Here is a 25,120-nt window from a genome sequence, read left to right as displayed (position 1 = left end):
ATTTTTGAAATTTAAGAAACAAAATAAAAGAGCAAAGAGAAAAAGAGACAAATAAAAAGGACTTTTAAATATAGAGAACAAATTGGTGGTTACCAGAGTAGAGGTGGGTGGGGGGGATGGATGAAATAGATGAAGAGAATTAAGAGTACACTTATCTAAATGAACACTGAATAATGTATAAAATTGTTGCATCACTACATCATGCACCTGAAACTAATATAATGCTGTACATTAATTATCCTGGAATTTTAAAGTATAAAATAAAAAAAGAATATCTTGAAATCTAGAATTGTGATACTTCCAGCTTTGTTATTTTTCAAGATTGCTTTGGCTATTCACAGTGTTTTGTGGTTTCATACAAATTTTAGGATTATTCTAGTTCTGTGAAAAATCCTATTGGTATTTTGATAAAGATTGAGTTGAGTCTGTAGATTGCTTTGGGTAGTCTGGCCATTTTAACAATACTAATTCTACTCCATGAGCATGGAATATCTTTCTATTTGTGTCTTCAGTTTCTTTCATCAGTATTTTATAGTTTTTAGAGTACAGATCTTTTACCTTTTGGTTAAGTTTATTTCTAGGTATTTTATTCTTTTTGGTACAATTATAAATGGAATTGTTTTCTTAATTTCTCTTACTGCTCTTTCATTATGAGTGTATAGAAATGCAATAGATTTCTGTTAATTTTGTATTTTGCAACTTAACTGAATTCATTTATTCTAATAGTTTTTTGGTGGATTTTTTTAGGGTTTTCTATGTATAGTATTATGTCATCAGCAGATAGAGAAAATTTTACTTCCTTACCAATTTGGTTGCCTTATATAGCTTTTCTTGTCTGATTGCTATGCCTAAGACTTCCAGTGCCCCCCCTTTTTTGTTAACTTTGTATTGTTTTCTTTTTTCATAAAAAAGAATAAAAATTCAAACAGTGAGAGGAGAATGAAATGGTTTTCTCATCCAAATCCTTGACTACTATCAACTGTCTCTTGTGTCTTCTTTCAGGAAATGTGTGTGTGTGTGTGTGTGTTTACTTTCACAGAAAAAAATACACAGGTTATTCTAAATATACTGTTCTAGATCTTAATTGCTTTTTTTCCCCCAAGTAACAATTTATCTTGAAGATTTTACCATGTCATATAGACCTATCTGCTATGTTTGGGTTTTTGTCAATGACATAGTAGTTGGTGTGTTATATTTCTAATGAGTGGAAGTAGTATAGCTTATTTAATTAGTTCTCTATTAATGGATGAAAGCTTATTTTTCCTTTGCTTTAAAAAACAATGCAGCATTCATTTATCTGCACATTTTTTTCCATATGCATACATTTATAAGATGTATTTTTTTATAAGATGTATTTTTAGAAGTTGAATTTCTAGGTCAAAGGGTATGTGTAGTAAAATTTTGGTAATCGCAAAAAGAGGTCCTCTAAAGAGAATGAACAAATTTATATGGCCACTAACTGTGTATTTGTAATTATGTCCCCATACACTTACCAACACTGTGATAACTTGATTTTTTACAGAGAGTAAGTTTTTCATTAACACTATTCAGTTCATCCTCTATTAATCACATTTTTTCTGTAGAAGTTATTTGATTTGACAAGCATTTAGTAAAACTTTATTGTGTGTGAAGTATAATGTTAGATGTTTGGAGAAATCAGAATTCATTAGATACAGTCTCTGCTCCTGACCAGATGCTAACACTATTGAAGGAGGCAGACACATTCTGGCCTCAGATTACCTTTCCCACCTTATCTATTTGTAATAACTTTTGTGAGCACTGTGGGACTGAAAATGAGCAAGTTCCATGAATATTTAAGTGAGTACTAGAGGTTTCATGAATATGTTAAGTAGGTGTGAGAATTTCTATGAATATATTAAGTAGGAGAATGATTAGCATGGACAGCGCAGCCATAGCTCACTAACCTCTATCTCTTGCATGCTCATTTGCTACCTTTGCATTTTTTCACTGTTATGAGCTAGTACAAGGAGATCTGATTGGGGATTTATGACTTATCATGTCTCTTTCATGCTTCTTGCAGGTTAGCTGACTCACTATCCCAGGTGTCTATAACTAGATTAAGACACTTCTGCATCACTCTGAAAGAGAGCTCCCCTCTGGGAAACAATGATGTCTTAATGAGCAGCAGTATGCCAAGATCAGGACGACAAGGTAAATGGTAAACATAAATGAGGCTTCTGGAAGCAAATGGATGACAGAAGTGGGGAGAGACAATGAGAGTTGGGGAGAGACAATAACAATAATAGCAAAATGCAAGAATGAAGACAAATATTGGCTACATTAAATTCTTATAAGTTTTATGTTAGGTTCTTAATTTTTGTCTTTATTAATTTAGGCCGAATGTGCACATGAAGTATTCTTTATCAGAGATACATTCCTTATTAAATACTTCACAGTAAATAAGTGCTCTGGCCTCCTCTTTGCCCTAGTCGTGGCCCCTGGGTGGTGTGATGAGAGCCAAGTCAACTGTTTTGTGCAAGTAACTGGACCCCATAGGTGAGGGAAGAGAAAAATGATTTTTTTTCTTTTTGCTCACAAAGGGGAAGGAGGCAACTGTCTTCCGTCTCTCCTGAAGGGTTTCCTCCAGACACTCCAGCCCTTTCATGTGCAAATAAAATCACCCCAGGTACTTGATAGTCCCTTGCCTCTAGGATTTGTGACAAAAGGTATCCCAAGATCAGGGGTTTATTACTTCTTAAAATGGAAATACCTCGGTAGATAATGCTCCCTTCAAGCACCTTCTGACCTAACCTAGGTACCTATTCTGGGACTTACCCACTTGACTTTTGGGGCAATTTTAATCTACAGATCTAGACATATTTTGAGAAGTGAAAGTAAGCTTTCCCTCACTTTAGAGCATATACATTTTTATAGCTCAGGAGGCTGAGGCTTTTTCCAGGATCATAGATAAATTCTGGGAAGTTTTATTTCCCCACACCTGGATAAGTCTGTATTCTGGCATGCATTCACTCAAGTTGTCCTTGATCTTTACTGAGATGCATTATTTTGTGAACAGGCAGGGATTGGGAGTCCACAAGCCCATCTAAGCTTAACAGCAGTTTGTAATAGTTATTATATATGCCTTGGGAGTAAAGGAAGGGAGTTTTATTTTTGGTTTCATTTTTTGGGAGAGATTTTGGAGTGTTTTGTAGAGGACCTGGCTCTTAAAAATGGGCAGGAATTGTCAAACAGAAAGAGGTTGGAAAATTTTCCACCTAGAGCAGTGCTTCTCAAAAAGTCAAGTAGAGGACTCCAAAGAGCAAAAGGGAGTAGCCACAAACCTGTGGGGGCTGGGTTTGGGAGGGGTGTGTGTGCTGCCTCCCCCAGACCCAGTTGTGGTGGTGGAGAGAATAGTTAGAGGCTTATCATTGCCTTAAAGTTTCATTTGAGTTTTGCATCCAAGTTCAAATAATAAAGTTTCACTCCCAAATCTTTGTGATCAAAGTTAAGTTGTGCCCTGGTTTCTCCTCCTTTCTCACATCCTCAGGGAATTATAGTTTCTCAGTTTAAAATACTGGGACATAGATGGATTATCACAAGCAGAGACATGGAGGTAGGACCTAAGGGGAAGGACAGAAAAATGTGAATTTGTTGTTGAGTTGGGATGGGGGAAGCACATCTAGTTGATAGTGATGTTGGAAAATGGTGGACCAGGCAGCACACTGCGTAGGTCCTTGAATGTTATGCCAAGGAATTAGAATTTTACTTTACAGCTGATGAAAATGTACTAATAAGTCTTGGCAAGGGAAATGTGGAATCGCTTCTGTTGCAGGAGGCAGAAGGTGACTTAGAGGCAAAAAATTCCCTAGAAAGCTGCTGATGGTGAGAGAACTGTGGACCCGAGTTGGGACCTTGATTGTGGGAGATAAAAGGAGGTGCATATCTGAGTTGACTGGGAGAAAGAACCCATGTTGGATAGAAGAGATTAGAGTGAAATGAATAGAAGATAATGCCAAGACTTGGACACAGAGCAATTGAGAGGATGATCAGACTTCTCAGAATATTTTTCCCTTGATGTCTTTTGCTTTGTTTTTTTTTTATACCCCCACCTCCACATTGATGTTCAAATATAGCAAGTAGTATCAGACTGTACCCACAGTACATTTTTGTATTTCTAAATTCACCAGATAGATCTTACAATATTATAAAGGTAGGTATAAAAAACTAGTATTTTCCCCCAACTCTCTCAGAAATTACTTTGTGGCTTCAAAACCTGTAAAATAAAACTTCCTTAGTAGGTAGTAAAAATATCTATTAATTTCGAATGGAGTGTTGTATCTATTCTCACTGGACATAATTGCAAAAGTATGCTCATTGTAGTAAAATTCAAGTTGAAATTTCCAACTCAAGAATCCTCCGTTCCCCAATAATAAACCCACTCTTACTAGGTTAAGACTGTTCATAGTAGTTTGGTGAATATTTCTATGAATATTTAATCATATATACATGATATATATATATGGTGTATACTATATGTACCATATGTAGTAATGTAGTTTTTTAAAAAAAGAAACATGTATATTTCTCAGTTTTTTTTTATTACTTATGTATTATCCCATTGTATAGATGTACCATAATTTAACTGTCCCCTTTTTGATAAACATTTAGGTTACTGACAAGAAAGTCTGCATTTAAAATAAGCATCAGCTACTGGGATGCTAGTCATGGTGCAAATTAAGTCACTGGTGAGAAATGAACTCATTTCAAATTTTTATTTTGATAACGTTGTTTAAATTTTGTTGAAAATACTCACATGATGATAGTATTGATGGCAAAGATAATCTCTCAGATTCTGCTAGTAAGTGAAAATTTAATGTATCTTTGCTGAGAAGAAATTTGGCAGTATATATCAAGAGTTTTAAAATGATTTATCTCCTTGGGTCCTGTCATTCCATTTCTGCAGATTAATTTCAAAATAATAATTCTGTAGAAAAAGATTTATGTCTGTTTAATAGTATTATTTATTAATAGAAAAACCATGAAAACAAATACTAGTAATTAAGTAAATTATGGCACATTAATATGACTGAATGGTAGTTTACAGCCAATATAACCATGTTTTCAGATTTAATTGTGTAAAAAATGCTTATGATATAATCCCAAATGAAAAAAGCCTGTATGATCTCTTGAAAGATTTTCTTTATATTTTCAGTTTTCTATAGTAAGCATATTATATTTATATAAAGAATAAACCTTACTGTGATAATTTGTGCTGGAAGAAATAACAGGTGTTATGAAGCAAAGGTCTTTATGAAAGTTAATAAGGTGTCTGAGGTGTCTTCAGACAGGGGGGCATCATATTGTTCCAGGTTCTGTGGTGAGGGGGGCAGCATCATGGGGAAGAAAGGTCTTACTCTGGATGAGAGAATGAAGGACTCATTAGAGGACTGTAGTACAAAAGGTAATGTTTGTCCAGTTGAGGTTCCTTGTGAATTTTTCAAATACAAAGCACATCTCCTTCTCATCCTCTGATGGCATCCTCCCATGACTGACACAGACAGAGGACAAAGCCCAAATCTACCACTTTGAAAACATTTCATAGAATTGTACTGTAGGTGAAAGCACATTTTGGAAAATTGTTCAAACCTCTAAGTTTTGAGGCTTAAAGCCCAATGAGAGTGAAGCTATTTTACTCTTTGAAGTTTTAAGGTGAAAGAAGGCAGAAGTCTCAGATTTCTAACAGTTAAGAAGTAGTGAGCAAGCACAAAATTTTATGTTGGGTTATTCTCTTTGAAACACAAATTCTACCTGTTACCTATGTCATAATTCTTGGTATTTAAAAAATTTTTTTTAACTTAAGGGAGACCTTCTAATCTGTAGTTCAGATAAAACTTCCAATGGTTTAATTATATTCATTTGGATCATGAAGTTAAGACCCTCCCATTGCTTATGGTCGCATTCTCAAGTAGCAGTGTTACCTTTCATGTGGTTAAAGAGGTCTGTAAGATGAGTAAGCAAACCTAAAGTATAAGGTGGATGGATGTAGTAAAATGGCTTCCCAATTTCCAACTATTCACCAAGTGGTTTTGTTTCCTAACCTCTTCCTCCCTCCTCAGCCGAATTATGTCATTTTAGTGGAGGCTGAAAATCCTAACACCTCTGTCGTGGGGTATGGAAATCAGGTTCATGATCCCTTGTGTCCTTTATGAGCATCTCAAATTGCAGGTGTGCAATTCAAAATTGCTTTCTGGCCATTAGGTTGGAAGGCTATAAGCCTGAAATTGTTTATAGCTATATTTACAGCCTTGTAGAAAAAACCCTGGGTTGGATTTCTATCTCTTGCAATCAAAGAGTTCAATGATTGTATTGGATTACCAGTCAGAATCAGATCTAGCAGTAGGTATACGGAGTTGTCCTTGGACATACTAACTTTACTTTTTATTTAACTCTAAAGTAAATATGAGTATTTAAGGAGTAAAGCAGTAGGCACTTTGCAGAAGATGCCAAACTTCAGTTTCTTTGAAACCATTTAGCTGTGGGGAAGAGCTGCAGATGATTAGGACAGGGAGTTGACTTATAAATAAGAAATGAGAAGGGAGCAGCAATACCCTTCTACAGCACAGAAGCTGTGTCTTGAAAAGGAATAAAAGGAATTAATTTAGAATCCCAGGCATCCCACTTTTCATCTGCTCTCAGAAATGGAAATGTGATTGAATATATTATATAGTGATAATACAGAATTTGCCCTTTTCAGATTTTAAGAAAGATAAGCCAAGGATAAATGTTGTATCTATCAGTTTAGCTAAAGAAAATCCTCTTTCTATCTTATATTCCATATATCAGGGAGGGTTCCATGGAAGCTGTAGGATCCCCCTTTGCTCCACAGACATCAGTCAGGTTTTTCTGCATCTTTCCTACCACCACAACAATGTCACTATCCAAATAGATTATTACCATCTTGGTATACCTTAGATAGATTTCTGTCTTTTTTTTTTTTAAGATTTTATTTATTTATTTGAGAGAGAGAGCACACACAAGCAGGGGGAGCAGCAGAGGAGGGGGAGAAGCAGGCTCCCCGCTGAGCAAGGAGCCCGATACGGGACTCGATCCGAGGATCCTGGGATCATGACCTGAGCTGAAGGCAGACGTTTAACCGACTGAGCCATCCAGGTGCCCCTTTCAGCATCTTTGAAAGACAAATTCTTTTTTTTTTTTTTTTTTTGCTAATGTAGTTGCATCAGTTAAAATATTTTTTTTAATTCTTATGTTAATCCCCATACATTACATCATTAGTTTTAGATGAAGTGTTCCATGATTCACTGTTTGTGCATAACACCCAGTGCTCCATGCAGAATGTGCCCTCCTCAATACCCACCACCAGGCCAACCCAAGATTTCTGTCTTTTAAAGCATGTGGAATATATTTGAGATTAATATGTCTCACATCAAAATCTAAGTGCTATCAGTTTTAAAAGTCAATTTGTGGACAATCAAGGCCAAGTAGTGAATTTATTTGTACTCAGTAAAATTCTGAATTCCTTGAATGATCATTTTCTCAATTTCTAGTTTGACAGCTTGGTCTGGTCTTCCTCTGACCAAAGTATAAGTGTTATTTGGACAATTGATTCATCACTTGGAGGGTGCATCACGTATTGCCTCCTATGTGTAGCTAGTATAGAATGTGGGTGGTGCAATATTTAGTGATGGAAAGAATTTTTCAGATTTTACATAGAGGGGAGCACAGATAAGCAACACATCTATAATTGTGCCCTAATTCCTTAATTTCTACACTGTTCCTCTTTGTGCTGGAAAGTACATTGGTAAAAAAAAAAATGATGGATTACACTGTCAGTACTTTTTAAAAAAAGATTTATTTTTCAGTTCCCTAAATGATTGGATACTTCCTAAATGATTGCATGGAGAAAAAGCTTTGTATAATCTAACAGTACAAATTAGACATTGGCAATCGTTCAAAGCTGTGGATACCTCTTCTTCCGGTGTCTGTCAGTGTTTGGTGATAGCAGAGAGAGTTATTCTGAAAAGATGGTGGTGTGGGGGGGGTCCCTTGGTGGCTCAGTCGTTAAGCGTCTGCCTTCAGCTCAGGTCATGATCCCGGGGTCCTGGGATCGAGCCCCACATCGGGCTCCCTGCTCCGCAGGAAGCCTGAGTCTCCCTCTCCCACTCTCCCTGCTTGTGTTCCCTCTCTCGCTGTGTCTCTCTCTGTCAAATAAGTAAATAAAATCTTTAAAAAAAAGATGGTGGTAGGTAAAGAATACTTCCTCCTACCACACCCTTGAGATGAGAGGGAACAGCAGCTCTATGTGCTCTCACGGGAAGCAAAATAGGGTTTAGAACTAATATTCTCTCAGGTACTGGAAGGGGACAGTGGGAGGGGCCAGGAGCACTCTGGAGCTACTGGGTCTGTACCTCTCTGCCGACAAAGCAGTTATGCTTTGTGGGCCCTCTCCAGGCACCTTTGGCTGACCTTGATATAGACCAGTGATTCTCTCCTTCCATTTTTAATAAAAATAGCTTTACTGAGGAATAATTGATGTATTGATAAGCTACATGTATACCATTTGATAAGTTTTGACTTAAGCATGTATCCATGAAGCCATCACCACAATCAAGTTAATAAAAATTTAACTTCTAGAACTGTCTTCATGCATCTTTGTAATTCCTCTCACTAGTTCCTCCCTGCTGTCCTCCACCTCCATCCCTTGGCAATGACTGATCTACTTTCTGTTCCTGTAAGGTTAGCTTTCATTTAATAGAATTTTATATAAATGAAATCATATAGTACATAGTCTTTTTTTTTTTTTTTTTGGTCGTTCTTTCACTTAGCATAATTATTTTGAGATTCATCCATATTTTAGCATGTATCAATAGTTTATTCCTTTTCATTGCTGATTTGTATCCTATTGTACATATATACCATAGTTTATATATCCATTCAGGTATTAATGGACATTTGGGTTATTTCCAGTTTTTGGCTATTGCAAATAAAGATGATGTGACCATTTGTGTACAAGCCCTTGTATGGATATATGCTTTCATTTCTCCTGCCTAAATACCTAGGAGTGGAAGTATGGGTCATATGGTAGGTCATGTTTAACTTTCTGAGAAACTGCCAAACTACTTTTCCAAAGTGGTTGTACCATTTTATATTCCACCAGTGGTGTGGGAGATTTTTAGCCCTTCCACATCCTTGCCAACTCTTAGGATGAACTTTATAATTTAAGCATGCTAATAGGTGGGAAGTGGTACTCATTATTGTTTTAATTGTATTACCCTAAATCTCTGACTATAAAGGTGGACTTATTTCTCCTTTCAGTTCTATTAGATTTTGCTTCATCTATTTCTTTTTGCATTCATAAATGTGTAAGGTTGTTATATCCTCTTCATGAATTAACCTGTTTATCATTATCAAATAACTTTTTTTAAATCTTTGATAGTATTCTTTATTCTGAAATCTCCTTTGTTTGAAAAAATGTAGCTGTTCCAGCTTTCCTTTGATAGTGTTAGCATGGTATATTATTTGTCATTCCTTTATTTTTAGTCTATTAATGTCTTTATGTTTAAAGTGTGTTCCTTTTGGTAGCATATAGTTTGACCTTGCTTTTTTATCCAATCTGACCATATCTGCCCTTTAATCAAGGTATTTAGGCCATTTACATTTAATATAAGTATTGATAGATTAAGTATAAATCTACCTTCTTTTTCTTTCCCTTTTTCTACTTTTCCTGTCATCTTTTGGATTAATTGAATATGATTCCACTTAGTTTTTTGTTGGCTCGTTAACTGTAATTTTGTTTTATTTAGTGGTGGCTTAAAGATTTACAGCATACATCTGTATTATACCTTTCAAGAAATATTATATCATTGTGCATATAGTGAAGACTCTCAACCATATATTCTCATTTTTTTCCTCCTGAACTTTGTGTTATTATATCATACTTTTTACTTTAATATGTTATAAACACCATAATACATTGCTACTATTTTTGTTTAAACCAGAGGTTGGCAAACTTTTTCTATAAAGAGCTACATAATCAATATTTTAGGCTTTGTGTGCCATATGGTCTCTGTTGCAGCAATTAACTCTAGTTCAAAGTAGTCATAGGTGATATATACATGAATGAGAATGTTTTTTAGTAGTAGTTTATTTAAAAAATAGTCAGCAAGAAGGAGCAGGAGATCTTTCTGGACCCTCTTTGATAAGGCACTCATTTCATTTATGAGGGTCCATTCTCATGACCTAATCATTGCCCAAAGACCCCACCTCCTAATACCATCCCCTTTGGGCAATAGGATTTCAACATGTGAATTTTAGGGAGGTTACAAACATCCATACCACAAAATAGTTTGTGGGCTGTAATTTGTTGATTCCTGGTTTTAAATAGTCAATTATCATTGTAAAAGTATTACCATATCTGGAAGAACACCAGATATCTATCTACGTTTGTAGATATCTATCTGTTTGTAGATATCTACGTACCTATGTATGTAGATTCATATTTTCCTCTTGTACTATTTTCCTTCTGCCTGAAGGACTTCCTTTAACATTTCTTGTATTGCTGATCTGCCGGTATTGAATTCTTTTAGATTTTGTATGTCTGAAATATTCTTAATTTCACCTTCATTTGCAAAGGTTATTTTTCTGGGTACAGAAGTCTAATTGACAGTTATTTTCCTATTGTCTTTTAAAAATGTTACTTCACTATTTTCTCACTTGTGTTCTAACCAGAAATCTGCTGTCATTTTCATGTTTATTCCTGTTTACATGTAACTTGTAGTGTTTTCCCTGGCTGCTTTTAAGATTTTTCTTTTTATCATTGGTTCTGAGCAATTTGATTATGTGCCTTGGTATAGTTTTTTCATGTTTTTTTTTTTTGTGTGTGTGTGTGTGTTTAATATTCACTGAACGTCTTGGCTCTGTAGATTTATGGTTTCAGTCAAATATGGAAAAACTTTGGTCATTATTCTTCAAACGACTGCTAAAAAAGCATATGAGATTGTGGGTAGCCATTACTTCCAGTTTCCACAGAATCATAACCACCTCCATTGTTGTGTGAATGAGAATTGCAATGATAATAAACTTGCAACAGTAATCCTGTTCTATCTCAATACTGAGGTTCTCAAGGGTATTTAATTTGGAGACACAAGGATGTCACCAATGTAAGGTTTGGGCTCAGACCCTTCTCCGACAATGCATTTCCTGGAGTATTCCCCCTGCATCAACACAGTAGTTAATAAGGGATTTGGGAAACCCCTGCCAGGCTGGTGTCCTACTGTGACACCTCCCTTGCTCTGTCATCTGTCTATCGTCAAGTCTGAATTCAAGGAATATAAGACACACATTCTCCCTGTCAAGTGCTTCCAAATCCAATATAAGCAGAGGGCTTTAAGAAGCTCAACAACAATAAACCTCCATTTATTTCATCTTAGTTAATTAGGAATCAGCCAGCAGGCTGACAAGGGCTAGGCTGAAATTTACCTTGGCTTTGAAAAGGCTTTCTTCATAGACAGTAAAAATTAATTGTGTAAACAGAACATCAGATGAATGATAGGAGAAAAAAAAAGGAGGAGAAAGAGGCATTTAATTGCTCTCATGATAAAAACAGCCTTTCACAAACAAAAGCAATCTCCTAGCAGTAGAATAAGTGGAAAGGGCTGGATATTTAGAGCCCTGAGTGCTCATCCTATGTCTTCCCTAACTACTGTGGCATGAAAGCACACTGCTTTCCTTCCTTGGGCTTAGTTGGCTCTTCTATAAAATCAGAAGTTGTTTGCAATGGCCTTTTATGACTTAATACAATGATAGCAATTGATGTGCTCAACTTAAAATAAACCCTAGGTCTTCATTAAGCCAGGCAAACATTGTAGTAGGAAGGACAATTCCTTTCTAATATGTCTAGATAAATCTCCATAACCCTAGCATGCCAGTCTCTCTCAGTTCCTATCTGTTCTCACTTTTGCCAGTGATCTTTTCTAGAGTCCGTTCTGACCTGGTCTCTTGGCTCTTGGGCCCACAGGATAAAGTCCAAACTCTCTAGCAAAGTACATAAGAGCTTCCACAAAATCTTTTGCCTTGGCTTTGTTCATCCTGTACACAGATCTTGAGTGCCAGCCTGGTGGGTTATGTACAGTTCCCAGAATTATCTTCACTCCTTCAGACTTGGTATGTTTGCACATGCTGTTCTCTTGTTTTGCCTGGAAACTGCTACACATCTTTTAAATCTTAGCTCAGGCAACTGTTCTGTAAATTCTCCCTGAGTCCCCCACATAGAATTGGTGACTTCCTCATCAATGCTTTCCTTGGTCGCAGTCTGGATGCTGTATGTTGACCTCCTCTGATGGACTGTGGATTCATTAAGCAGAGGGTTTTGTCCTATTCCATGTTTGTATTTCTGAAGTCCAGCATGGGAATACAAAAAGCCTTATTGCATGGATGAATGAAAACAGTATTTAGAAGTAATACAGAAGCAATTTTATAGCTGTGTCATAATTTTGAAATGTCCTTATTTGAGATTGGCTTTTCTCTGATAATCTGAATTAGTGAAGGGTACTGACATTTCTGAGGATTATCTAAGAACCACTAGGAATAGTCTGTCTGGAAAATTGCATTGAAGATGAAGAAAGGGTTTAATTAGTGGACTGAGACTGCATGTTAAAGAACAGTCATTTTGAAAATGTCATGGGCAATTTTTTTAAATAGTGTTTTTTTTCAGCCACAATAGTAGAGCCTGGTTCATTTGATGTTAAGCAGAATCATAGCTATGGTGCCCTTCTATATCTTACTATGTGCTTTGCTTACTTGTCATAATACCATGAGGTAAGTCCTAGGATTCCCATGCAGATGAGGAAGCTGAGGCTTGTAGAGGTAAAAAGAAAAAAAAAAAGAAAAAGAAATCTGGGACCATGTACTTAAGAAGAAGCAGCAATAGATTTTCCACTCAAGGTTTTCTGACTACTAATGCCATAATTTGTTACAGTGTGGGTAAAATATTTTCATAAGGATGAAGATAGTAGCTAATTAAATTTTGTGATGTAGGAATTCAGAAGGGAGCAACCTCCAGTTGAACTGTCAGAGAAAGCTTCATGCAAGAGGGCACTTTGACAGGAAGGTAAGATTTGATTAGGCCTAAGGGAGAGTCCTGTTACTCAAGTATTTCAGATAGGATGTTTTGGATAAAGGTCAAGACAAAGGTGACATTTCAAGGGGTAGTGGGGAGACTGGGCTGGCTGAATCAGAAGAACTGAGTTTTGTGAGTCCAAGGATCCTGTGTTGCCTGTTCTCTATACCTCCAACACCTAAAACTGCACTTAGTAAGAGCTTAGTGATTGGGTAATACTACTGAAATACAATTGAATAGATAGTGGGAAATAAAACTCAAGACACAGTGTGTAGGATCTCAGAAGGCCTGAAGGTCAAGTTGAGTGGTTTGGACCTGGCCTGTTGGCATAGAGAATCATGCTTTTTGAGCAAACGAGTGGCAATAATAATTGTACTTATGAAGGGTTTACTATTTATCAAGCAGTCTTCCAAGTACCTTAAACATAATGTTTCATTTACTCTTCACAGAAAATCTATGACCTAGGTATTACTATATTCCATCCTATTTTTCAGATGGAAAACTGAGGCATAGTGTGTTAGGAAACTTCCCCAAGGTCAGACAACTATTAGGTGACAGCTGGGATTTGATACTGGGAAGTGATCTACTTCCATGTTCATATTCTGAACCTCTATACTCTCCTGCCTTTTAGTGAAAATGGTTTATTTAAGATGTTTCTTGCCAAGGGACCATTTTTCATGTCCCCTTGCAGCCTATGAATCTATAAATCAGTGGCATGAATGGACATGTAAGTAAAGACCTCAGCTTAAAAGTGAAGAAGTTTCTAATCTCTGTCTCCAATGTGTTGTTCACACTCCCTGCCCTGAGTTCTTATCCTTTGTGCCTGACAAAAACAGGAAGACAGGGAAGTAACTATCCTCTTTTTCAACACGTTGGTACCTTTGATAGCAGACTTAGTGATCCCAGGGAAGATTTAATACATGCGAAGTCTCCACAAATGTCAAATTTATTATCTTCTCTTATGATGATATTTAAATATTGTTAACTTTCTGGGTCCAACGGAAAAATGAATTCCAAGGCCACATGTTATTTTGAAAGTAGGCATTGAGTCTTGGTGTCTCAGAAAGTCCAGAGCTACTAAAGGGTGCTTGGTGAGGAGAGCTGTGCCTGGTCCTTGGCAGGTACTGTGTATTTACTTGTTAGAGAAATAAGTAGGGTCATAAAAGAAATAGGGATTTAGATTTAGAAGATATGTATATATGTATGTGTGTATGTATGTATGTATTTATTTATTGAAGATATGTATTTAAAAGTGACCTCCTGTGTCTAGAGGCCATGTGACCTTGGGGAAGTCACTTGATTCCTCTTCGTCTTGGTTTTCTCAACTGGTCAATGGGGATTAGATTACTTTACAGGGTGGTGGGGAGGATTCAGTGAATTAAAATGAGATAATTGTATACCTGTCACCCTGTAAACTGGTATGGTAACATTAGAACCAATTTTTCTTAGCCCTCTTTCAGGGTGAATCTCATACCTCTCCTCTTGGCTTGTACAGCCAGTTCCCACACAGTAGTTGTCAATCTATTATTGCCCTGTAGTAATCTAACACATGATATTCTATGTGTCATAGTAAATATGACTAGATTTACAATGAGTACACACAAAATTTTTACACTTTCATTCTTTGGAAAATATTGTATCAACAAATGACAGAGAGGCATGGCAGAAGTATTCTTTTCACTGGTTCATAATGAAAAGGAAATAGATTCCACTTCTAATCTTTGAGAAGTTTGATTAATCCTGTTTTGATAAGCCAAAAGGAAGAACTTTGTGGAAAAACTGGGGAATGAACAGTCTTCCAGAGCAGACTTTGCCCCTTGACCTTTAGCTCGTAGGACCAAGGCAATCAGAAGGGACCATCAAGTATAACATGATTTACAAGCTCAATAGGGAGGTTGTAAAAATTAAGTAACTAATACATAGTGTCTCACACATGGTATGCAATTCCAAATGGTAGTTACATTTCCCTCTTAAATGTTTAGTAATCCACTCACTCATGCAATATGGAGACCTTACAGTCACTTGTCAGTAGAAAGCCAACATGCTGTATTAGAAAGTGGGCTAGAAGTGCAGGCAGAGGCAAAATTGTGGTGGTCCTCAAAGGGCATGCTTTTTTTTTTTCTTTTTGTAGACAATGAGGCAATTGAAGGTTTTTAGAAAAGAAGTGATAGGAAGTGTTCCATTTTCAATGCATTTATCCAAAATAACTGCCACTATTCCTCTCCCTCCCCTCCCCTCTCTCCTTACATTCTCCACTGGTATTCTATGGTGTAGTGTAATTTTTGTTAAGCTTTCATTCCCATTAGCTAATTTGATCCCCAAAGCAATACACTGGCACATGCATTATTACCATCTGCATTTCACCAGTGAAGAAATAGAGGCTCATATCATCTGACCAAGATTATCTAGCTGGTAAGAGACAGAACTTTTACTTGAACCCAAATCTTAGTGTTCCAAGCCTTGTCTTGTTTCTTCTATACTCCACCACAACAAGAGGAAAATAAAAACCAGTATGGAGCTTGCATGTCATCTACCCCCTGGGGAAACATACAGAACAGCCATAAACACCTTGCTTATTATAAGGCCATAAAAAATAACCATTAGACCTGGAATACTCTTATTCTTAGGTTTTGTTTTGGTACTATTTATTTAGTTATTGTTCTCCAAGTGTATTTCTGATGGCTCTCATTTGATTTACAGACCCACTGAGAAAAGAAGTCATTTCAAACTGTTATTATTTCACAAAATAGCACTGTGTTTTACCAGTGCCAATTTTGCCCCTGGCCCAATGCCTTAAAGAATGTGTTTTCTGGACCCATATCTATTGCAGATAGTGTTCTGAACACTTTAGTATTGTTACTAAATTCTAGTTTGGTTTAGCATTGCTACTAAATCCTGGTTAGTTTTTTATAGGGTTCACTGCACAGAAACAGGGTACATTTTGTTAGCTACAGTTAATAGATTTCAGCCCCTGATTCATGCTTTAAGAACTGCATAAAAGCCTCATGAATTGTGTAGTCTCCTTGTCTCATTTACGAATAAAGACACTGAATGGAATAACGCAGGGTCTGAAGCCAGGTAGTGGCAGAGGTGCAACTCTAATTTAGGTGACCTAGTTCCTTGCTACCATTGCGACTTTAAGAATGGCCCAGGGGTCAGCAGAATCGATAACACCTGTGAGTTGTTAGAGACGCAGCATCTGGGGTCCCATCCCAGACTAAATCAGAATCAAATCTGAACTGTAGCAAGACACCCAGGTGATTTATACACACATTAAGGTTTATACAAAATTGAGCTTTTGCTTATGTAGGTATATGTAAGTGTGGATGTGCACGTGTGTGTATGGGCAAGTGGGAAAGGAAGCAGGGAGCGGGGAGAGAGAGGAAGGGAAAGAGAAAGGGAGAGAGAGAATGACTGACTGGGGGAAGTATGGATGGGCTGGAGGTGATGAAATGTCCATGTGATGGCCTTTAAACACTTGACAAATGGGGCTGGAATTCAGAAAGGAGATCTAGGAGGGATACTAATCTACAGGGCATCTCTTCATAGGTGGTGGATAAAGCATGAAGAAATGAGATCATTTAGTAACGAACTATAGAAATGATCCCTGAAAGTATAGTCTTGAAATGAGATCATTTAGAGAGAGTAGGAAGGAAACACTAATATTTAGAAGCTGACAGACCCAGCTAAAAAAGCTGTCTAAGAAAGGCCAGGAGTTAGCATGAAGACCTCAGTGTCCTACAGGCAAAGGAGAATTGTTTCTAATTCTTTGGTTAGTGTTGTCAGATAACAAGATTAGAGAGATGAAACTGAAAATTCTCCTTCATATTTGATAGCTGGTTATTTGGCCTGGGTTCCTAGCTAAGAATTGTGTCCTCCCAATTCCAACACTGGGCAGATGTTTCAAATGTTAACCTCACGCCATTCCTGTCTTTGATGGTAGAACTTTGTGCCAGCTTCATCTGCCATGTTCTGTTGCTGTGCCTCATCTCCCTCCTGCCTCTCTGTCTCTGACTTCCTGACTCTTGACTTGCCGGTAGGTTGCTGGACTCAACTTCTCATCTGGCCCTTTTTCTGCTCCTTTGTGTATTTCCTTTTTCAGAGCACCAGTACCTTCTAACTTAGGTTTGCTTGGACTAATATCTAATACCAGATTGTTTCTATTCCCCTCAACTCCCAACATTTAGGTTGAAATTATTTGAGCTGTTAAGTCCCTACAAAAAATAACTGGGACACCAAACCTTTCAGTTTAATGTGATGGGAACATCTCCCTTCTTAGAATAAGTAGATTATTATTTAAAATAAGCCTCGGGGAGCAGATGGGATCCTGGGAAGAAGTCCAGATTTGCCCTTGGTGCTAATGGCTTAGCTGATGCACCAGGAGGGAAGCATTAAAAAGTTAAGCCACTTACCTCAACACAATTGTCTGTACATAATTTTTAATGTCTTTTTGGGGCATCAGCATGATTCTGGAGAGAAGCAGAAAACATTTTACAACTTTTTAAAACAGCTGGTAGATTAAATTCCTAGTTACTAATTATTGAGTTATTGGATAAACTCTCCAGTAGCTGGTTGCCTGCTCTTTTTTAGGTTGGATTGGAGACACTAGCCAAATATAGCCAAATTCATTGAGATTGGCCCCAAACCATACTTCTTTGTGCCAGGCACTGGATGCTTTCACAGATTATTTTGTTTAGTCCTTACAAAAACCATATGGAGTAGGTGTTGTTACCTGCATTTTTTAGGTGAGTCTCTGCAAAGTTACACAGTGTCAGTGTCAAGGAACAGTATACAAACTCAGTGTGTATTGATTCTGTGTATAATGGGGTAATTTTGAAACTTGGGTCCAAGTCAGTGGGAAAAAAGTTATTATAGAATAAAGGAGTATTTTTTATATTTTCTTTATAAAATATCACAAGCCTATTATATTTCACCAGAGGCAAGGTAGTCCTTCTGTCATTCAAGGAATGAGCTACAGGATGGTGACAAAGGGGAATGTCTGCACTGATGAAAGATCCTGGGGCAGCTGGTCCTCACTCAGCTGTGTACTTCCACTCAGGCCTGGCTGGCCATTTTCTGCACCTGGAATGCTTATCTTCCCTGCTTACTATCTCTCTACACCCACTCACCATCTTCAGTAGTGCCCTTTGTAAAGTCCTCTATGAGGCCACTTAGGTGCCATGAGTCCCAGCTTCTCCATCAAAAATTTGGAAATGATAGAACTAACCCATGAGGGGTGTCTGGGTGGCTCAGGTTAAATGTCTGCCTTTGGCTCAGGTCATGATCCCAGAGTCTTGGGATTGAGCCCTGCATCAGGCTCCCTGCTCAGGGGGGAGCCTGCTTCTCCCTCTCCCTCTGCTGCTCTCCCTGCTTGTGCTCTCTCTCTCTCTCTGACAAATAAATAAATAATCTAAAAAAAAGTAACCCATGAAATCATTTGGTGTTTAAACCACATAAGGGCATAATATACACAGTAATTTTGATAAAGAGTAATGGGAAAATGTGAAACACTGGGGACAGCTATTGGCCCACCTGAAAACTAGTCAAAAACAGAAATTCTGGTTTATTGAATTAAAAAAAAAATGGTGTTAGGTAGATTCAGTGACCAAAAATGAAAAAAAAAAAAGTGGCCCAAACTAAAGAACACATTTGATTTTTGAAGGAAATGTAGAAAAACCTGTTTAAAATAATTTTAAAATGGCTAACAGGCCCACTGAGTTTCATAGTCTCATTTGTGTGGAAAATGCTTTTAAGTGTAAATGACACAACTCGGTAGTGAGAGATATTGGAACATTCAAGGCTACCTTGCTGTAGTTTAGATATTACTATCTGTTCTCTTTATGCTCTTATAGGAGTTATCTGATATTTCTCTTGAAGCAGTGATTAAAATAAGCATTTTATCAGAATGCCTATACCTGACTCTTTCCATAATTATGACTCAATTTAATAAATATTTGGTGCCTTATAAATATAGTCCATGGTTATTAGGCACAGTGTAGACCCAGAAAATTCACACAGAATTTGTCTTTATCATGAGTTCCATTTCAAATGTAAGTCTTGGGGAACTTGGGTGGCTCAGTCAGTTGTGTCTGACTCTTGGTTCAGCTCAGGGCATGATCTCATGGGTTTGTTGGATCTAGCCCCACATTGGCATTGGGCTGCATGCTCAGTGGGGGGTCTTCTTGAGGATTCTCTCCCTCTGTCCCTCCCCCCATGTACGCTCTCTCTCTCTAAACAATACATAAATAAATCTTAAAATATTAAGTCTTATGAGGGCAGACATAGTTTTATTCAGAATTTGCATATGTAGCCAAGGCAGGGAGCACTGATTTCAGAGGCCGGAAAGAGTATAAGTAATTTTAGGTTGCTTAGAGACTCTGTGTTACAGCATAAGTCAGAAATTAGGCAAGGGTGGGAGCATGTATTCTTGAATGTGCTATATCCTGTATGGAGAAGCCTGCCAGCACAGGATGGGTGGTGGGTGAGGATTTAAGTCTTCTCTGGGGTCATGGTAGACTTTGGCTTTAATTGCTTTTAAGCTAGGTGAAAGTTTTTGTGGCTTTCTCATTGTGTAGAATGAGAATGGACAGAATAATCACTGGACAAAATAACAAGCAGGAAATGCAGAAAATCTTAGTGAAATAATGGCAACTAGGCTCATGGGTGGCTCTGTGGGTTATGTGTCCAACTGTTGGTTTTGGCTCAGGTCATGATCTCAGCATCCTGGGATTGAGCCCCGCATCAGGCTCTGCACTCAGTGAGGAGTCTGCTTGAAATCCTCTCCTTCTGCCCCTCTCCCCGCTTGTGCACATGAGCTCTCTCTCTCAAATAAATAAATCTTAAAAAAAATAAAGGCAATGGGGTGTTCAATGGGAAGATGGAGGAGGAACAGCTGGTAAAAGGGAAAGGCTTGGAGAAGTGATACACAGGGTGTTTCCTCTGTAAATTGTGCAACTTGGTTGGAAGGGTGTTCTTGCTGAGCACCCTCTGTGGCTAAGGTGGTTAAAAATGTAATGGTAGTGAAAATATGTGCTTTACTGACCTGTCTCCTATTTGGGGTATGATGGGACAGTTGACATCATTCCCCTTAACCTTGATGGTGCTGAGGGTTGCAGGGTGGGCCTTGGACTCTTCTGGAATGAGAGGCACAGTCAGGTACTCATGCTTGAGCATCAGTTTCAAGGCCACTAAAAAGAGAATAGTCAGAAGTAAGAAGATAGGATTAGAGGCTCAACTCCCTCATTAATTACATATGTGATCTTGGGGAAATGCTGAGTTCAGCATCCTAGTTACTGAAATGGACTGGAGAATACTTTATCTACCTGATGTAAGGATCAAATGAGATGATTTCTCTGAAAGTGTCCTATAAATAACAAATTGTCCTATGAAGTTTGCTATCTCTATTTGTGAACAAGTAGGTATCATTCACTGTAGGGTAGTGTGTGGGGTAAGGGTGTTTCATTACAAATTATATTTCTTTTAAAGTATGAAATCATGTCCACTGGTAAATAATAAATCCATTTTAAAACATTTTCTTTTAAATGACCCTACACTGTGTCCCAAAGTCTTGTCCAAGTGTGGTCTCAGCAGGATTCTTTGCAAAAAGTTTGGACCGATTTGTCAGAGCTGCATCATATTTCTATTCTGTTGGAGTATAATTTATCTTTATATATTCCCACATCTTTCTTGGTTTTATTCAAGTTGGTCAACTATTAAAAATGGGCTTCTCTGAGATTACTCCTTAAAGACCTATCAAAGAAGAGCAGAAGAACATCACAGAGCAAACATTAGACACTGAGGTAGAGGAAAATGAGCTTTCTTCCCTAGGTTTTTGGTTGTCTCTGGTGGGCCAATTAAAAGCTGATCAAAGCAATAAGAAAGAAAAATAGAGGTAGAAGAGGGAGAGCTGAGGGAGGGGGTGTTTAGGTGGCTCTTAGTCATAAACTTACCTAGAACATTTAGGTTACATTTGGGAGTTCTTCTAAACAAGGCACTTAAAATGGAGAGCTTGAGAAAGCTTAGAAAGAAGTTCATTGCAGTAATACAGAATGGAAATGCCTGACTTAGTAAAGTGAGAAATTTCTGGTGCATCAGGTAACTGAATATGAAATCTTCAAGAAGTGATAAAGACTGATTTAATTGTGCCTCTAGTGTTATGGGAAATAACTTACTGATGCAGCAGGTTTTATAACTTGAGCTGATTCTACAAGCTGGCTCTAAAATGTTAGAAACCAGACAAGAGTGTGAAGACTAATTAATAAGCTAGACGGATCCCTAAGGTGTTGTCTGGGTCTATGCAGAGTTGCCAAGGAAGTTTGAAAATGTGTGAAGTTCTTGGACTTACTGGTCATTAAAGTATCACCAATATTCTGTCCAAGTCAGCTTTGCATTTGCATAAGAAAGCCAGATCAATTGGAGCAGGTTTGCTCCCCTCATTTTGCTTCCTCTACTTGTTTCTTGATTGGCAGCTGGACAGATGTGTGAATGTGAATACATAAACCACTCTGACAGCTACTGTAAAGAAAGAGTTGCTTATGATGATAAAATATTTGTAGTGAGAACGCTTCTGTGCCTATGTGATATAGCAGGTGGCTATATAATGTACGTACTATGGCTGGTGTGTTAGCTAACAAAAACCATGTGCTCGTATGGCATAGGATTATATGCAATTGATTTTTAAATGTTCTAATAGGAAATACTTCCAGACAAGCTTCAGTTAAGGATGCATATGGGAATACCCTTAATAACTGTAAAAGTCTTAGCTTTAATAGATCCAAGTATGTCGGGCCCTGGGACAGGGCAGAAGGGCTCAGTGGCTGTTCCTGAGTCTTAGTTCCCAATCTTGAACACAGGCTTTTGGCTAGTGACAGTTGCTGTGTAAGCAGAGCATCCAAGATACTCTCAAATCTGTCATTTGAGAATAAGGGTACTAATAATAGTAATAAGTAATAAAATCTCCTCTCTTGATAATGTACAACTGAGCTGCTGCTTCCTGAATCCCTCTTCTTTGTGTGTGTGTGTGTTGATTTGTGTTTTTTAAAAATTTTTTTATTGTTATGTTAATCATCATACATTACTTCATTAGTTTTTTTTTTTAATTTTTTTTATTCTTATATTATCCCCATACATTGCATCATTAGTTTTAGATGTAGTGTTCCATGATTCATTGTTTGTGCATAACACCCAGTGCTCCATGCAGAATGTGCCCTCCTCAATACCTATCACCAGGCTAACCCATCCTCCCAACCCCCTCCCCTCTAGAACCCTCAGTTTGTTTTTCAGAGTCCATCATCTCTCATGGTTCATCTACCCCTCCGATTTCCCCCACTTCATTCTTCCCCTCCTGCTACCTTCTTCTTCTTCTTCTTCTTCTTTTTTCTTAACATATATTGCATTATTTGTTTCAGAGGTACAGATCTGAGATTCAACAGTATGCACAATTCACAGCGCTAACCAGAGCACATACCCTGCCCAGTGTCTATCACCCAGTCCCCCCTTCCCTCCCACCCCACCCCCCACTCCAGCAACCCTCAGTTTGTTTCCTGCGATTAAGAATTCCTCATATCAGTGAGGTCATATGATACATGTCTTTCTCTGTTTGACTTATTTCGCTCAGCATAATACCCTCCAGTTCCATCCACGTCGTTGCAAATGGCAAGATCTCATTCCTTTTGATGGCTGCATAATATTCCATTGTATATATATACCACTTCTTCTTTATCCATTCATCTGTCGATGGACATCTTGGCTCTATCCACAGTTCGGCTATTGTGGACACTGGTGCTATAAACATTGGGGTGCACATACCCTTTTGGATCCCTACTTTTGTATCTTTGGGGTAAACACCCAGTAGTGCAATTGCTGGATCATTTGTAGCTCTATTTTCAACTTTTTGAGGAACCTCCATACTGTTTTCCAGAGTGGCTGCACCAGCTTGCATTCCCATCAACAGTGTAGGAGGGGTCCCCTTTCTCCGCATCCCCGCCAACATCTGTCGTTTCCTGACTTGTTAATTTTAGCCATTCTGACTGGTGGGAGGTGGTATCTCATTGAGGTTTTGATTTGGATTTCCCTGATGCCGAGTGATATTGAGCACTTTTTCATGTGTCTGTTGGCCATTTGGATGTCTTCTTTGGGAAAATGTCTGTTCATGTCTTCTGCCCATTTCTTGATTGGATTCTTTGCTCTTTGGGTGTTGAGTTTGATGAGTACTTTATAGATTTTGGATACCAGTCCTTTATCTGATATGTCATTTGCAAATATCTACTCCCATTCTGTCAGTTGTCTTTTGGTTTTGTTGACTGTTTCCTTTGCTTTGCAAAAGCTTTTTATCTTGATGAAGTCCCAATAGTTCATTTTTGCCCTTGCTTCCCTTGCCTTTGGCGATGTTTCTAGGAAGAAGTTGCTGCAGCTGAGGTCGAAGAGGTTGCTGCCTGTGTTCTCCTTTAGGATTTTGATGGACTCCTGTCTCACATTGAGGTCTTTCAACCATTTGGAGTCTATTTTTGTGTGTGGTGTAAGGAAATGGTCCAGTTTCATTCTTCTGCATGTGGCTATCCAATTTTCCCAACATCATTTGTTGAAGAGACTGTCTTTGTTCCATTGGACATTCTTTCCTGCTTTGTCGAAGATTAGTTGACCATAGAGTTGAGGGTCCATTTCTGGGCTCTCTATTCTGCGCCATTGATCTATGTGTCTGTTTTTGTGCCAGTACCATACTGTCTTGATGATGACAGCTTTGTAATAGAGCTGGAAGTCCGGAATTGTGATGCCGCCAGCTTTGCTTTTCTTTTTCAACATTCCTCTGGCTATGCGGGGTCTTTTCTGGTTCCATACAAATTTGAGGATTATTTGTTCCATTTCTTTGAAAAAAGTGGATGGTATTTTGATGGGGATTGCATTGAATGTGTAGATTGCTCTAGGTAGCATTGACATCTTGACAATATTTGTTCTTCCAATCCATGAGCATGGAACGTTTTTCCATTTCTTTGTGTCTTCCTCAATTTCTTTCATGAGTATTTTATAGTTTTCTGAGTACAGATCCTTTGCCCCTTTGCTTAGATTTATTCCTAGGTATCTTATGGTTTTGGGTGCAATTGTAAATGGGATTGACTCCTTAATTTCTCTTCTGTCTTGTTGTTGGTGTGTAGGAATGCCACTGACTTCTGTGCATTGATTTTATATCCTGCCACTTTACTGAATTCCTGGATGAGTTCTAGCAGTTTTGGGGTGGAGTCTTTGGGTTTTCCACATAAAGTATCATATCATCTGCAAAGGGTGAGAGTTTGACTTCTTCTTTGCCAATTTGGATGCCTTTTATTTCTTTTTGTTGTCTGATTGCTCTGGCTAGGACTTCCAAAACTATGTTGAATAGCAGTGGTGATAGTGGACATCGCTGCCGCATTCCTGACCTTAGGGGGAAAGCTCTCAGTGTTTCCCCATTGAGAATGATATTCACTGTAGGTTTTTCATAGATGGCTTTTATGATATTGAGGTATGTACCCTCTATGCCTATACTCTGAAGAGTTTTCATCAAGAAAGGATGCTGTACTTTGTCAAATGCTTTTTCTGCAACTATTGAGAGGATCATATGATTCTTGTTCTTTCTTTTGTTAATGTATTGTATCAGGTTGATTGATTTGCAGATGTTGAACCAACCTTGCAGCCCAGGGATAAATCCCACTTGGTCATGGTGAATAATCCTTTTAATGTACTGTTGGATCCTATTGGCTAGTATTTTGGTGAGAATTTTTGCATCCATGTTCATCAGGGATATTGGTCTGTCATTCTCCTTTTTGATGGGGTCTTTGTCTGGTTTTGGGATCAAGGTAATGCTGGCTTCATAAAATGAGTTTGGAAGTTTTCCTTCCATTTCTATTTTTTGGAACAGTTTCAGAAGAATAGGTATTAATTCTTTAAATGTTAGGTAGAATTCCCCTGGAAGCCATCTGGCCCTGGGCTTTTGTTTTTTGGGAGATTTTTGATGACTGCTTCAATTTCCTTAGGGGTTATAGGTCTGTTCAG

The 25,120-nt window shown here is 37.9% G+C and overlaps 1 pseudogene; it reads right to left on the bottom strand.

Moving 5' to 3' along the window:
- Positions 1-16,623: 16,623 nt before the first annotated feature.
- On the bottom strand, positions 16,624-16,719 carry LOC118013544 (annotated as a pseudogene).
- Positions 16,720-25,120: the final 8,401 nt, after the last annotated feature.

Source organism: Mirounga leonina, unplaced genomic scaffold (assembly GCF_011800145.1).
Source record: "Mirounga leonina isolate KUSES-001 unplaced genomic scaffold, KU_Mleo_1.0 Mir_153, whole genome shotgun sequence".
Classification (NCBI taxonomy): domain Eukaryota; kingdom Metazoa; phylum Chordata; class Mammalia; order Carnivora; family Phocidae; genus Mirounga; species Mirounga leonina.
The sequence above is the reverse complement of the archived record's forward strand: the minus strand, read 5'-3'. Positions and strand labels throughout refer to the sequence as shown.